This window comes from Schistocerca cancellata, unplaced genomic scaffold (genome assembly GCF_023864275.1).
Source record: "Schistocerca cancellata isolate TAMUIC-IGC-003103 unplaced genomic scaffold, iqSchCanc2.1 HiC_scaffold_1093, whole genome shotgun sequence".
NCBI lineage: Eukaryota > Metazoa > Arthropoda > Insecta > Orthoptera > Acrididae > Schistocerca > Schistocerca cancellata.
This window is the reverse complement of record NW_026047092.1, coordinates 3,914,294-3,927,688: the sequence shown is the minus strand read 5'-3', so window position 1 is coordinate 3,927,688 and position 13,395 is coordinate 3,914,294. Positions and strand designations below refer to the sequence as shown.

General features: G+C 51.9%; 10 non-coding genes across 10 annotated transcripts; all 10 read left to right on the top strand.

The window, feature by feature from the left end:
* The first annotated feature begins 137 nt into the window (after positions 1-137).
* Positions 138-256, top strand: LOC126154506 (5S ribosomal RNA). Its single transcript, XR_007532084.1, has one exon. It is a non-coding gene; the product is annotated as a 5S ribosomal RNA (ribosomal RNA).
* A 1,292-nt stretch (positions 257-1,548) lies between these two features.
* LOC126154505 (5S ribosomal RNA) lies at positions 1,549-1,667 on the top strand. Its single transcript, XR_007532083.1, has one exon. It is a non-coding gene; the product is annotated as a 5S ribosomal RNA (ribosomal RNA).
* Positions 1,668-2,959: 1,292 nt separating this feature from the next.
* Positions 2,960-3,078, top strand: LOC126154504 (5S ribosomal RNA). Its single transcript, XR_007532082.1, has one exon. It is a non-coding gene; the product is annotated as a 5S ribosomal RNA (ribosomal RNA).
* A 1,294-nt stretch (positions 3,079-4,372) lies between these two features.
* On the top strand, positions 4,373-4,490 carry LOC126154526 (5S ribosomal RNA). The gene has a single exon (XR_007532103.1). It is a non-coding gene; the product is annotated as a 5S ribosomal RNA (ribosomal RNA).
* A 1,295-nt stretch (positions 4,491-5,785) lies between these two features.
* Positions 5,786-5,904, top strand: LOC126154524 (5S ribosomal RNA). The gene has a single exon (XR_007532101.1). It is a non-coding gene; the product is annotated as a 5S ribosomal RNA (ribosomal RNA).
* A 1,291-nt stretch (positions 5,905-7,195) lies between these two features.
* Positions 7,196-7,315, top strand: LOC126154525 (5S ribosomal RNA). Its single transcript, XR_007532102.1, has one exon. It is a non-coding gene; the product is annotated as a 5S ribosomal RNA (ribosomal RNA).
* Positions 7,316-8,608: 1,293 nt separating this feature from the next.
* Positions 8,609-8,727, top strand: LOC126154577 (5S ribosomal RNA). The gene has a single exon (XR_007532150.1). It is a non-coding gene; the product is annotated as a 5S ribosomal RNA (ribosomal RNA).
* Positions 8,728-10,022: 1,295 nt separating this feature from the next.
* Positions 10,023-10,141, top strand: LOC126154576 (5S ribosomal RNA). Its single transcript, XR_007532149.1, has one exon. It is a non-coding gene; the product is annotated as a 5S ribosomal RNA (ribosomal RNA).
* Positions 10,142-11,434: 1,293 nt separating this feature from the next.
* Positions 11,435-11,553, top strand: LOC126154575 (5S ribosomal RNA). Its single transcript, XR_007532148.1, has one exon. It is a non-coding gene; the product is annotated as a 5S ribosomal RNA (ribosomal RNA).
* A 1,293-nt stretch (positions 11,554-12,846) lies between these two features.
* LOC126154574 (5S ribosomal RNA) lies at positions 12,847-12,965 on the top strand. The gene has a single exon (XR_007532147.1). It is a non-coding gene; the product is annotated as a 5S ribosomal RNA (ribosomal RNA).
* The last annotated feature ends 430 nt before the right edge of the window (positions 12,966-13,395 follow it).

The following is a 13,395-nucleotide window of genomic DNA, read 5'->3' as shown; positions in this document are numbered from 1 at the left end:
GAGGCGAGCGCGCACTCCGCGCCACCTTCGAGGTGGAAAGACGCGCTTTGCGTCAAATGTGCCACGGAAAGCGGCGATTGCGTGTGTTGGGAGAAGAGGCGAATGCTTCTTCCGTGGTGCGGCTACAGTATAAGGACGCCAACGGCCATACCATGTTGACTACACCGGTTCTCGTCCGATCACCGAAGTTAAGCAACATCGGGCGCGGTTAGTACTTGGATGGGTGACCGCCTGGGAACACCGCGTGCTGTTGGCTCTTTCTAATTTTTTCATTTTTACGTCGCTACACCTGCCAGGCCTCTTTTCATAATAACTTTCAGGTGTCGACAAAGATGCTTCCACAAGCATTTTAAAGTACTGTATTAAACGTAAGATACGAAATTACGGTAATGAACTCGGTTTGAGTAAGAATGCGCGAAGGAAGAGTGCTAGGAACTCGTTGAAAATGACAAAACACTACCAATCGACAGATGTGTTCTTGAAATGCGCCAGAGCCTACTGTTACGCAGCAGTGCTAAATTCCGAAAAGTAACTAAATAAATAAATAAATAAATAAAAACCAACCGTTCTCGTGAAATCACCCAAGTTAAGCAACAACGTTAGTATTCGGATCGGCGACTGCCTGGGACCTCTGGCTGTCTTCATATTTTGCTTTCTTGTCGCCAGCCCTGCCAGCCGTCTCTTCACGCTACCTTTCCGATGCGACAAAGATGTTTCCACAATGACTTAAATCTGTTGTAATAAACAAAAGATACGATATTAGGGAACTCAGTTTGAAGAAGCGTGTGCCAAGGTAGATTTCCAAAGTGTCTCTGGAAATAACAAAACAGTATTAAGCGGCAGAAATGTTCCGAAATACGTCCGGGCTTATTGTTTTGTAGCAGTGTACATGTGCAAATTTGTAAACAAAAATTCTGTGTCTTCTGTCCTTGGTTTCGCACCTTTCCATGGCACGGCACAGCGCTGCTCTAGTAGCTCCGAACGGCCGCCCACGGCGTCTCGGACACGCCGGTCAGGCCCGCGCCCGTCTCGCAGATGTTTCTCGTGCTTGTGCTGTCATATGGGCCGCGTCCCGAGCGGCAGCGAGCGGCAGTCGAGCAAAGTCGGGACAAGTCGGGACGGGAGGGAGGACAGGCGCGAATGCAAATGCACCGCGCAAATTACGCATAAATCTGGAAGCGCGGCGTGTGTCAGGCAGGTGAGAAAGCTTCCGTCGGTCCAGCAGGACACTGCAACACCCCGCGCAGTGCCCCCGCCGCCCGGCCGCGCGCAAGCCCTGCGCCGGATAACAGGAACAAGGCGCGTCGCCAGTGGGTGTCGGAGGCCGCACGCACCAAACGAATGACAGGCGGTGCATCGAGCAGCTGTGTTGTGCGTCTCACCTACGTTCGGCAGTCGCCTATGAGACGCCGAGGCGAGCGCGCACTCCGCGCCACCTTCGAGGTGGAAAGACGCGCTTTGCGTCAAATGTGCCACGGAAAGCGGCGATTGCGTGTGTTGGGAGAAGAGGCGAATGCTTCTTCCGTGGTGCGGCTACAGTATAAGGACGCCAACGGCCATACCATGTTGACTACACCGGTTCTCGTCCGATCACCGAAGTTAAGCAACATCGGGCGCGGTTAGTACTTGGATGGGTGACCGCCTGGGAACACCGCGTGCTGTTGGCTCTTTCTAATTTTTTCATTTTTACGTCGCTACACCTGCCAGGCCTCTTTTCATAATAACTTTCAGGTGTCGACAAAGATGCTTCCACAAGCATTTTAAAGTACTGTATTAAACGTAAGATACGAAATTACGGTAATGAACTCGGTTTGAGTAAGAATGCGCGAAGGAAGAGTGCTAGGAACTCGTTGAAAATGACAAAACACTACCAATCGACAGATGTGTTCTTGAAATGCGCCAGAGCCTACTGTTACGCAGCAGTGCTAAATTCCGAAAAGTAACTAAATAAATAAATAAATAAATAAAAACCAACCGTTCTCGTGAAATCACCCAAGTTAAGCAACAACGTTAGTATTCGGATCGGCGACTGCCTGGGACCTCTGGCTGTCTTCATATTTTGCTTTCTTGTCGCCAGCCCTGCCAGCCGTCTCTTCACGCTACCTTTCCGATGCGACAAAGATGTTTCCACAATGACTTAAATCTGTTGTAATAAACAAAAGATACGATATTAGGGAACTCAGTTTGAAGAAGCGTGTGCCAAGGTAGATTTCCAAAGTGTCTCTGGAAATAACAAAACAGTATTAAGCGGCAGAAATGTTCCGAAATACGTCCGGGCTTATTGTTTTGTAGCAGTGTACATGTGCAAATTTGTAAACAAAAATTCTGTGTCTTCTGTCCTTGGTTTCGCACCTTTCCATGGCACGGCACAGCGCTGCTCTAGTAGCTCCGAACGGCCGCCCACGGCGTCTCGGACACGCCGGTCAGGCCCGCGCCCGTCTCGCAGATGTTTCTCGTGCTTGTGCTGTCATATGGGCCGCGTCCCGAGCGGCAGCGAGCGGCAGTCGAGCAAAGTCGGGACAAGTCGGGACGGGAGGGAGGACAGGCGCGAATGCAAATGCACCGCGCAAATTACGCATAAATCTGGAAGCGCGGCGTGTGTCAGGCAGGTGAGAAAGCTTCCGTCGGTCCAGCAGGACACTGCAACACCCCGCGCAGTGCCCCCGCCGCCCGGCCGCGCGCAAGCCCTGCGCCGGATAACAGGAACAAGGCGCGTCGCCAGTGGGTGTCGGAGGCCGCACGCACCAAACGAATGACAGGCGGTGCATCGAGCAGCTGTGTTGTGCGTCTCACCTACGTTCGGCAGTCGCCTATGAGACGCCGAGGCGAGCGCGCACTCCGCGCCACCTTCGAGGTGGAAAGACGCGCTTTGCGTCAAATGTGCCACGGAAAGCGGCGATTGCGTGTGTTGGGAGAAGAGGCGAATGCTTCTTCCGTGGTGCGGCTACAGTATAAGGACGCCAACGGCCATACCATGTTGACTACACCGGTTCTCGTCCGATCACCGAAGTTAAGCAACATCGGGCGCGGTTAGTACTTGGATGGGTGACCGCCTGGGAACACCGCGTGCTGTTGGCTCTTTCTAATTTTTTCATTTTTACGTCGCTACACCTGCCAGGCCTCTTTTCATAATAACTTTCAGGTGTCGACAAAGATGCTTCCACAAGCATTTTAAAGTACTGTATTAAACGTAAGATACGAAATTACGGTAATGAACTCGGTTTGAGTAAGAATGCGCGAAGGAAGAGTGCTAGGAACTCGTTGAAAATGACAAAACACTACCAATCGACAGATGTGTTCTTGAAATGCGCCAGAGCCTACTGTTACGCAGCAGTGCTAAATTCCGAAAAGTAACTAAATAAATAAATAAATAAATAAAAACCAACCGTTCTCGTGAAATCACCCAAGTTAAGCAACAACGTTAGTATTCGGATCGGCGACTGCCTGGGACCTCTGGCTGTCTTCATATTTTGCTTTCTTGTCGCCAGCCCTGCCAGCCGTCTCTTCACGCTACCTTTCCGATGCGACAAAGATGTTTCCACAATGACTTAAATCTGTTGTAATAAACAAAAGATACGATATTAGGGAACTCAGTTTGAAGAAGCGTGTGCCAAGGTAGATTTCCAAAGTGTCTCTGGAAATAACAAAACAGTATTAAGCGGCAGAAATGTTCCGAAATACGTCCGGGCTTATTGTTTTGTAGCAGTGTACATGTGCAAATTTGTAAACAAAAATTCTGTGTCTTCTGTCCTTGGTTTCGCACCTTTCCATGGCACGGCACAGCGCTGCTCTAGTAGCTCCGAACGGCCGCCCACGGCGTCTCGGACACGCCGGTCAGGCCCGCGCCCGTCTCGCAGATGTTTCTCGTGCTTGTGCTGTCATATGGGCCGCGTCCCGAGCGGCAGCGAGCGGCAGTCGAGCAAAGTCGGGACAAGTCGGGACGGGGAGGGAGGACAGGCGCGAATGCAAATGCACCGCGCAAATTACGCATAAATCTGGAAGCGCGGCGTGTGTCAGGCAGGTGAGAAAGCTTCCGTCGGTCCAGCAGGACACTGCAACACCCCGCGCAGTGCCCCCGCCGCCCGGCCGCGCGCAAGCCCTGCGCCGGATAACAGGAACAAGGCGCGTCGCCAGTGGGTGTCGGAGGCCGCACGCACCAAACGAATGACAGGCGGTGCATCGAGCAGCTGTGTTGTGCGTCTCACCTACGTTCGGCAGTCGCCTATGAGACGCCGAGGCGAGCGCGCACTCCGCGCCACCTTCGAGGTGGAAAGACGCGCTTTGCGTCAAATGTGCCACGGAAAGCGGCGATTGCGTGTGTTGGGAGAAGAGGCGAATGCTTCCTTCCGTGGTGCGGCTACAGTATAAGGACGCCAACGGCCATACCATGTTGACTACACCGGTTCTCGTCCGATCACCGAAGTTAAGCAACATCGGGCGCGGTTAGTACTTGGATGGTGACCGCCTGGGAACACCGCGTGCTGTTGGCTCTTTCTAATTTTTTCATTTTTACGTCGCTACACCTGCCAGGCCTCTTTTCATAATAACTTTCAGGTGTCGACAAAGATGCTTCCACAAGCATTTTAAAGTACTGTATTAAACGTAAGATACGAAATTACGGTAATGAACTCGGTTTGAGTAAGAATGCGCGAAGGAAGAGTGCTAGGAACTCGTTGAAAATGACAAAACACTACCAATCGACAGATGTGTTCTTGAAATGCGCCAGAGCCTACTGTTACGCAGCAGTGCTAAATTCCGAAAATGTAACTAAATAAATAAATAAATAAATAAAAACCAACCGTTCTCGTGAAATCACCCAAGTTAAGCAACAACGTTAGTATTCGGATCGGGCGACTGCCTGGGACCTCTGGCTGTCTTCATATTTTGCTTTCTTGTCGCCAGCCCTGCCAGCCGTCTCTTCACGCTACCTTTCCGATGCGACAAAGATGTTTCCACAATGACTTAAATCTGTTGTAATAAACAAAAGATACGATATTAGGGAACTCAGTTTGAAGAAGCGTGTGCCAAGGTAGATTTCCAAAGTGTCTCTGGAAATAACAAAACAGTATTAAGCGGCAGAAATGTTCCGAAATACGTCCGGGCTTATTGTTTTTGTAGCAGTGTACATGTGCAAATTTGTAAACAAAAATTCTGTGTGTTCTGTCCTTGGTTTCGCACCTTTCCATGGCACGGCACAGCGCTGCTCTAGTAGCTCCGAACGGCCGCCCACGGCGTCTCGGACACGCCGGTCAGGCCCGCGCCCGTCTCGCAGATGTTTCTCGTGCTTGTGCTGTCATATGGGCCGCGACCCGAGCGGCAGCGAGCGGCAGTCGAGCAAAGTCGGGACAAGTCGGGACGGGAGGGAGGACAGGCGCGAATGCAAATGCACCGCGCAAATTACGCATAAATCTGGAAGCGCGGCGTGTGTCAGGCAGGTGAGAAAGCTTCCGTCGGTCCAGCAGGACACTGCAACACCCCGCGCAGTGCCCCCGCCGCCCGGCCGCGCGCAAGCCCTGCGCCGGATAACAGGAACAAGGCGCGTCGCCAGTGGGTGTCGGAGGCCGCACGCACCAAACGAATGACAGGCGGTGCATCGAGCAGCTGTGTTGTGCGTCTCACCTACGTTCGGCAGTCGCCTATGAGACGCCGAGGCGAGCGCGCACTCCGCGCCACCTTCGAGGTGGAAAGACGCGCTTTGCGTCAAATGTGCCACGGAAAGCGGCGATTGCGTGTGTTGGGAGAAGAGGCGCATGCTTCTTCCGTGGTGCGGCTACAGTATAAGGACGCCAACGGCCATACCATGTTGACTACACCGGTTCTCGTTCGATCACCGAAGTTAAGCAACATCGGGCGCGGTTAGTACTTGGATGGGTGACCGCCTGGGAACACCGCGTGCTGTTGGCTCTTTCTAATTTTTTCATTTTTACGTCGCTACACCTGCCAGGCCTCTTTTCATAATAACTTTCAGGTGTCGACAAAGATGCTTCCACAAGCATTTTAAAGTACTGTATTAAACGTAAGATACGAAATTACGGTAATGAACTCGGTTTGAGTAAGAATGCGCGAAGGAAGAGTGCTAGGAACTCGTTGAAAATGACAAAACACTACAATCGACAGATGTGTTCTTGAAATGCGCCAGAGCCTACTGTTACGCAGCAGTGCTAAATTCCGAAAAGTAACTAAATAAATAAATAAATAAATAAAAAACAACCGTTCTCGTGCCATCACCCAAGTTAAGCAACAACGTTAGTATTCGGATCGGCGACTGCCTGGGACCTCTGGCTGTCTTCATATTTTGCTTTCTGGTCGCCAGCCCTGCCAGCCGTCTCTTCACGCTACCTTTCCGATGCGACAAAGATGTTTCCACAATGACTTAAATCTGTTGTAATAAACTAAAGATACGATATTAGGGAACTCAGTTTGAAGAAGCGGTGTGCCAAGGTAGATTTCCAAAGTGTCTCTGGAAATAACAAAACAGTATTAAGCGGCAGAAATGTTCGAAATACGTCCGGGCTTATTGTTTTGTAGCAGTGTACATGTGCAAATTTGTAAACAAAAATCTGTGTCTTCTGTCCTTGGTTTCGCACCTTTCCATGGCACGGCACAGCGCTGCTCTAGTAGCTCCGAACGGCCGCCCACGGCGTCTCGGACACGCCGGTCAGGCCCGCGCCCGTCTCGCAGATGTTTCTCGTGCTTGTGCTGTCATATGGGCCGCGTCCCGAGCGGCAGCGAGCGGCAGTCGAGCAAAGTCGGGACAAGTCGGGACGGGAGGGAGGACAGGCGCGAATGCAAATGCACCGCGCAAATTACGCATAAATCTGGAAGCGCGGCGTGTGTCAGGCAGGTGAGAAAGCTTCCGTCGGTCCAGCATGACACTGCAACACCCCGCGCAGTGCCCCCGCCGCCCGGCCGCGCGCAAGCCCTGCGCCGGATAACAGGAACAAGGCGCGTCGCCAGTGGGTGTCGGAGGCCGCACGCACCAAACGAATGACAGGCGGTGCATCGAGCAGCTGTGTTGTGCGTCTCACCTACGTTCGGCAGTCGCCTATGAGACGCCGAGGCGAGCGCGCACTCCGCGCCACCTTCGAGGTGGAAAGACGCGCTTTGCGTCAAATTTGCCACGGAAAGCGGCGATTGCGTGTGTTGGGAGAAGAGGGCGAATGCTTCTTCCGTGGTGCGGCTACAGTATAAGGACGCCAACGGCCATACCATGTTGACTACACCCGGTTCTCGTCCGATCACCGAAGTTAAGCAACATCGGGCGCGGTTAGTACTTGGATGGGTGACCGCCTGGGAACACCGCGTGCTGTTGGCTCTTTCTAATTTTTTCATTTTTACGTCGCTACACCTGCCAGGCCTCTTTTCATAATAACTTTCAGGTGTCGACAAAGATGCCTTCCACAAGCATTTTAAAGTACTGTATTAAACGTAAGATACGAAATTACGGTAATGAACTCGGTTTGAGTAAGAATGCGCGAAGGAAGAGTGCTAGGAACTCGTTGAAAATGACAAAACACTACCAATCGACAGATGTGTTCTTGAAATGCGCCAGAGCCTACTGTTACGCAGCAGTGCTAAATTCCGAAAAGTAACTAAATAAATAAATAAATAAATAAAAACCAACCGTTCTCGTGAAATCACCCAAGTTAAGCAACAACGTTAGTATTCGGATCGGCGACTGCCTGGGACCTCTGGCTGTCTTCATATTTTGCTTTCTTGTCGCCAGCCCTGCCAGCCGTCTCTTCACGCTACCTTTCCGATGCGACAAAGATGTTTCCACAATGACTTAAATCTGTTGTAATAAACAAAAGATACGATATTAGGGAACTCAGTTTGAAGAAGCGTGTGCCAAGGTAGATTTCCAAAGTGTCTCTGGAAATAACAAAACAGTATTAAGCGGCAGAAATGTTCCGAAATACGTCCGGGCTTATTGTTTTGTAGCAGTGTACACGTGCAAATTTGTAAACAAAAATTCTGTGTCTTCTGTCCTTGGTTTCGCACCTTTCCATGGCACGGCACAGCGCTGCTCTAGTAGCTCCGAACGGCCGCCCACGGCGTCTCGGACACGCCGGTCAGGCCCGCGCCCGTCTCGCAGATGTTTCTCGTGCTTGTGCTGTCATATGGGCCGCGACCCGAGCGGCAGCGAGCGGCAGTCGAGCAAAGTCGGGACAAGTCGGGACGGGAGGGGGGACAGGCGCGAATGCAAATGCACCGCGCAAATTACGCATAAATCTGGAAGCGCGGCGTGTGTCAGGCAGGTGAGAAAGCTTCCGTCGGTCCAGCAGGACACTGCAACACCCCGCGCAGTCCCCCCGCCGCCCGGCCGCGCGCAAGCCCTGCGCCGGATAACAGGAACAAGGCGCGTCGCCAGTGGGTGTCGGAGGCCGCACGCACCAAACGAATGACAGGCGGTGCATCGAGCAGCTGTGTTGTGCGTCTCACCTACGTTCGGCAGTCGCCTATGAGACGCCGAGGCGAGCGCGCACTCCGCGCCACCTTCCAGGTGGAAAGACGCGCTTTGCGTCAAATGTGCCACGGAAAGCGGCGATTGCGTGTGTTGGGAGAAGAGGCGAATGCTTCTTCGGTGGTGCGGCTACATTATAAGGACGCCAACGGCCATACCATGTTGACTACACCGGTTCTCGTCCGATCACCGAAGTTAAGCAACATCGGGCGCGGTTAGTACTTGGATGGGTGACCGCCTGGGAACACCGCGTGCTGTTGGCTCTTTCTAATTTTTTTTTTTCATTTTTACGTCGCTACACCTGCCAGGCCTCTTTTCATAATAACTTTCAGGTGTCGACAAAGATGCTTCCACAAGCATTTTAAAGTACTGTATTAAACGTAAGATACGAAATTACGGTAATGAACTCGGTTTGAGTAAGAATGCGCGAAGGAAGAGTGCTAGGAAACTCGTTGAAAATGACAAAACACTACCAATCGACAGATGTGTTCTTGAAATCAGAGCCTACTGTTACGCAGCAGTGCTAAATTCCGAAAAGTAACTAAATAAATAAATAAATAAAAAAAAAACCAACCGTTCTCGTGCCATCACCCAAGTTAAGCAACAACGTTAGTATTCGGATCGGCGACTGCCTGGGACCTCTGGCTGTCTTCATATTTTGCTTTCTTGTCGCCAGCCCTGCCAGCCGTCTCTTCACGCTACCTTTCCGATGCGACAAAGATGTTTCCACAATGACTTAAATCTGTTGTAATAAACAAAAGATACGATATTAGGGAACTCAGTTTGAAGAAGCGTGTGCCAAGGAAGATTTCCAAAGTGTCTCTGGAAATAACAAAACAGTATTAAGCGGCAGAAATGTTCCGAAATACGTCCGGGCTTATTGTTTTGTAGCAGTGTACACGTGCAAATTTGTAAACAAAAATTCTGTGTCTTCTGTCCTTGGTTTCGCACCTTTCCATGGCACGGCACAGCGCTGCTCTAGTAGCTCCGAACGGCCGCCCACGGCGTCTCGGACACGCCGGTCAGGCCCGCGCCCGTCTCGCAGATGTTTCTCGTGCTTGTGCTGTCATATGGGCCGCGACCCGAGCGGCAGCGAGCGGCAGTCGAGCAAAGTCGGGACAAGTCGGGACGGGAGGGGGGACAGGCGCGAATGCAAATGCACCGCGCAAATTACGCATAAATCTGGAAGCGCGGCGTGTGTCAGGCAGGTGAGAAAGCTTCCGTCGGTCCAGCAGGACACTGCAACACCCCGCGCAGTGCCCCCGCCGCCCGGCCGCGCGCAAGCCCTGCGCCGGATAACAGGAACAAGGCGCGTCGCCAGTGGGTGTCGGAGGCCGCACGCACCAAACGAATGACAGGCGGTGCATCGAGCAGCTGTGTTGTGCGTCTCACCTACGTTCGGCAGTCGCCTATGAGACGCCGAGGCGAGCGCGCACTCCGCGCCACCTTCGAGGTGGAAAGACGCGCTTTGCGTCAAATGTGCCACGGAAAGCGGCGATTACGTGTGTTGGGAGAAGAGGCGAATGCTTCCTCCGTGGTGCGGCTACAGTATAAGGACGCCAACGGCCATACCATGTTGACTACACCGGTTCTCGTCCGATCACCGAAGTTAAGCAACATCGGGCGCGGTTAGTACTTGGATGGGTGACCGCCTGGGAACACCGCGTGCTGTTGGCTCTTTCTCATTTTTTCATTTTTACGTCGCTACACCTGCCAGGCCTCTTTTCATAATAACTTTCAGGTGTCGACAAAGATGCTTCCACAAGCATTTTAAAGTACTGTATTAAACGTAAGATACGAAATTACGGTAATGAACTCGGTTTGAGTAAGAATGCGCGAAGGAAGAGTGCTAGGAACTCGTTGAAAATGACAAAACACTACCAATCGACAGATGTGTTCTTGAAATGCGCCAGAGCCTACTGTTACGCAGCAGTGCTAAATTCCGAAAAGTAACTAAATAAATAAATAAATAAAAAAAAAACCAACCGTTCTCGTGCCATCACCCAAGTTAAGCAACAACGTTAGTATTCGGATCGGCGACTGCCTGGGACCTCTGGCTGTCTTCATATTTTGCTTTCTTGTCGCCAGCCCTGCCAGCCGTCTCTTCACGCTACCTTTCCGATGCGACAAAGATGTTTCCACAATGACTTAAATCTGTTGTAATAAACAAAAGATACGATATTAGGGAACTCAGTTTGAAGAAGCGTGTGCCAAGGAAGATTTCCAAAGTGTCTCTGGAAATAACAAAACAGTATTAAGCGGCAGAAATGTTCCGAAATACGTCCGGGCTTATTGTTTTGTAGCAGTGTACACGTGCAAATTTGTAAACAAAAATTCTGTGTCTTCTGTCCTTGGTTTCGCACCTTTCCATGGCACGGCACAGCGCTGCTCTAGTAGCTCCGAACGGCCGCCCACGGCGTCTCGGACACGCCGGTCAGGCCCGCGCCCGTCTCGCAGATGTTTCTCGTGCTTGTGCTGTCATATGGGCCGCGACCCGAGCGGCAGCGAGCGGCAGTCGAGCAAAGTCGGGACAAGTCGGGACGGGAGGGGGGACAGGCGCGAATGCAAATGCACCGCGCAAATTACGCATAAATCTGGAAGCGCGGCGTGTGTCAGGCAGGTGAGAAAGCTTCCGTCGGTCCAGCAGGACACTGCAACACCCCGCGCAGTGCCCCCGCCGCCCGGCCGCGCGCAAGCCCTGCGCCGGATAACAGGAACAAGGCGCGTCGCCAGTGGGTGTCGGAGGCCGCACGCACCAAACGAATGACAGGCGGTGCATCGAGCAGCTGTGTTGTGCGTCTCACCTACGTTCGGCAGTCGCCTATGAGACGCCGAGGCGAGCGCGCACTCCGCGCCACCTTCGAGGTGGAAAGACGCGCTTTGCGTCAAATGTGCCACGGAAAGCGGCGATTGCGTGTGTTGGGAGAAGAGGCGAATGCTTCCTCCGTGGTGCGGCTACAGTATAAGGACGCCAACGGCCATACCATGTTGACTACACCGGTTCTCGTCCGATCACCGAAGTTAAGCAACATCGGGCGCGGTTAGTACTTGGATGGGTGACCGCCTGGGAACACCGCGTGCTGTTGGCTCTTTCTCATTTTTTCATTTTTACGTCGCTACACCTGCCAGGCCTCTTTTCATAATAACTTTCAGGTGTCGACAAAGATGCTTCCACAAGCATTTTAAAGTACTGTATTAAACGTAAGATACGAAATTACGGTAATGAACTCGGTTTGAGTAAGAATGCGCGAAGGAAGAGTGCTAGGAACTCGTTGAAAATGACAAAACACTACCAATCGACAGATGTGTTCTTGAAATGCGCCAGAGCCTACTGTTACGCAGCAGTGCTAAATTCCGAAAAGTAACTAAATAAATAAATAAATAAAAAAAAAACCAACCGTTCTCGTGCCATCACCCAAGTTAAGCAACAACGTTAGTATTCGGATCGGCGACTGCCTGGGACCTCTGGCTGTCTTCATATTTTGCTTTCTTGTCGCCAGCCCTGCCAGCCGTCTCTTCACGCTACCTTTCCGATGCGACAAAGATGTTTCCACAATGACTTAAATCTGTTGTAATAAACAAAAGATACGATATTAGGGAACTCAGTTTGAAGAAGCGTGTGCCAAGGAAGATTTCCAAAGTGTCTCTGGAAATAACAAAACAGTATTAAGCGGCAGAAATGTTCCGAAATACGTCCGGGCTTATTGTTTTGTAGCAGTGTACACGTGCAAATTTGTAAACAAAAATTCTGTGTCTTCTGTCCTTGGTTTCGCACCTTTCCATGGCACGGCACAGCGCTGCTCTAGTAGCTCCGAACGGCCGCCCACGGCGTCTCGGACACGCCGGTCAGGCCCGCGCCCGTCTCGCAGATGTTTCTCGTGCTTGTGCTGTCATATGGGCCGCGACCCGAGCGGCAGCGAGCGGCAGTCGAGCAAAGTCGGGACAAGTCGGGACGGGAGGGGGGACAGGCGCGAATGCAAATGCACCGCGCAAATTACGCATAAATCTGGAAGCGCGGCGTGTGTCAGGCAGGTGAGAAAGCTTCCGTCGGTCCAGCAGGACACTGCAACACCCCGCGCAGTGCCCCCGCCGCCCGGCCGCGCGCAAGCCCTGCGCCGGATAACAGGAACAAGGCGCGTCGCCAGTGGGTGTCGGAGGCCGCACGCACCAAACGAATGACAGGCGGTGCATCGAGCAGCTGTGTTGTGCGTCTCACCTACGTTCGGCAGTCGCCTATGAGACGCCGAGGCGAGCGCGCACTCCGCGCCACCTTCGAGGTGGAAAGACGCGCTTTGCGTCAAATGTGCCACGGAAAGCGGCGATTGCGTGTGTTGGGAGAAGAGGCGAATGCTTCCTCCGTGGTGCGGCTACAGTATAAGGACGCCAACGGCCATACCATGTTGACTACACCGGTTCTCGTCCGATCACCGAAGTTAAGCAACATCGGGCGCGGTTAGTACTTGGATGGGTGACCGCCTGGGAACACCGCGTGCTGTTGGCTCTTTCTCATTTTTTCATTTTTACGTCGCTACACCTGCCAGGCCTCTTTTCATAATAACTTTCAGGTGTCGACAAAGATGCTTCCACAAGCATTTTAAAGTACTGTATTAAACGTAAGATACGAAATTACGGTAATGAACTCGGTTTGAGTAAGAATGCGCGAAGGAAGAGTGCTAGGAACTCGTTGAAAATGACAAAACACTACCAATCGACAGATGTGTTCTTGAAATGCGCCAGAGCCTACTGTTACGCAGCAGTGCTAAATTCCGAAAAGTAACTAAATAAATAAATAAATAAAAAAAAAACCAACCGTTCTCGTGCCATCACCCAAGTTAAGCAACAACGTTAGTATTCGGATCGGCGACTGCCTGGGACCTCTGGCTGTCTTCATATTTTGCTTTCTTGTCGCCAGCCCTGCCAGCCGTCTCTTC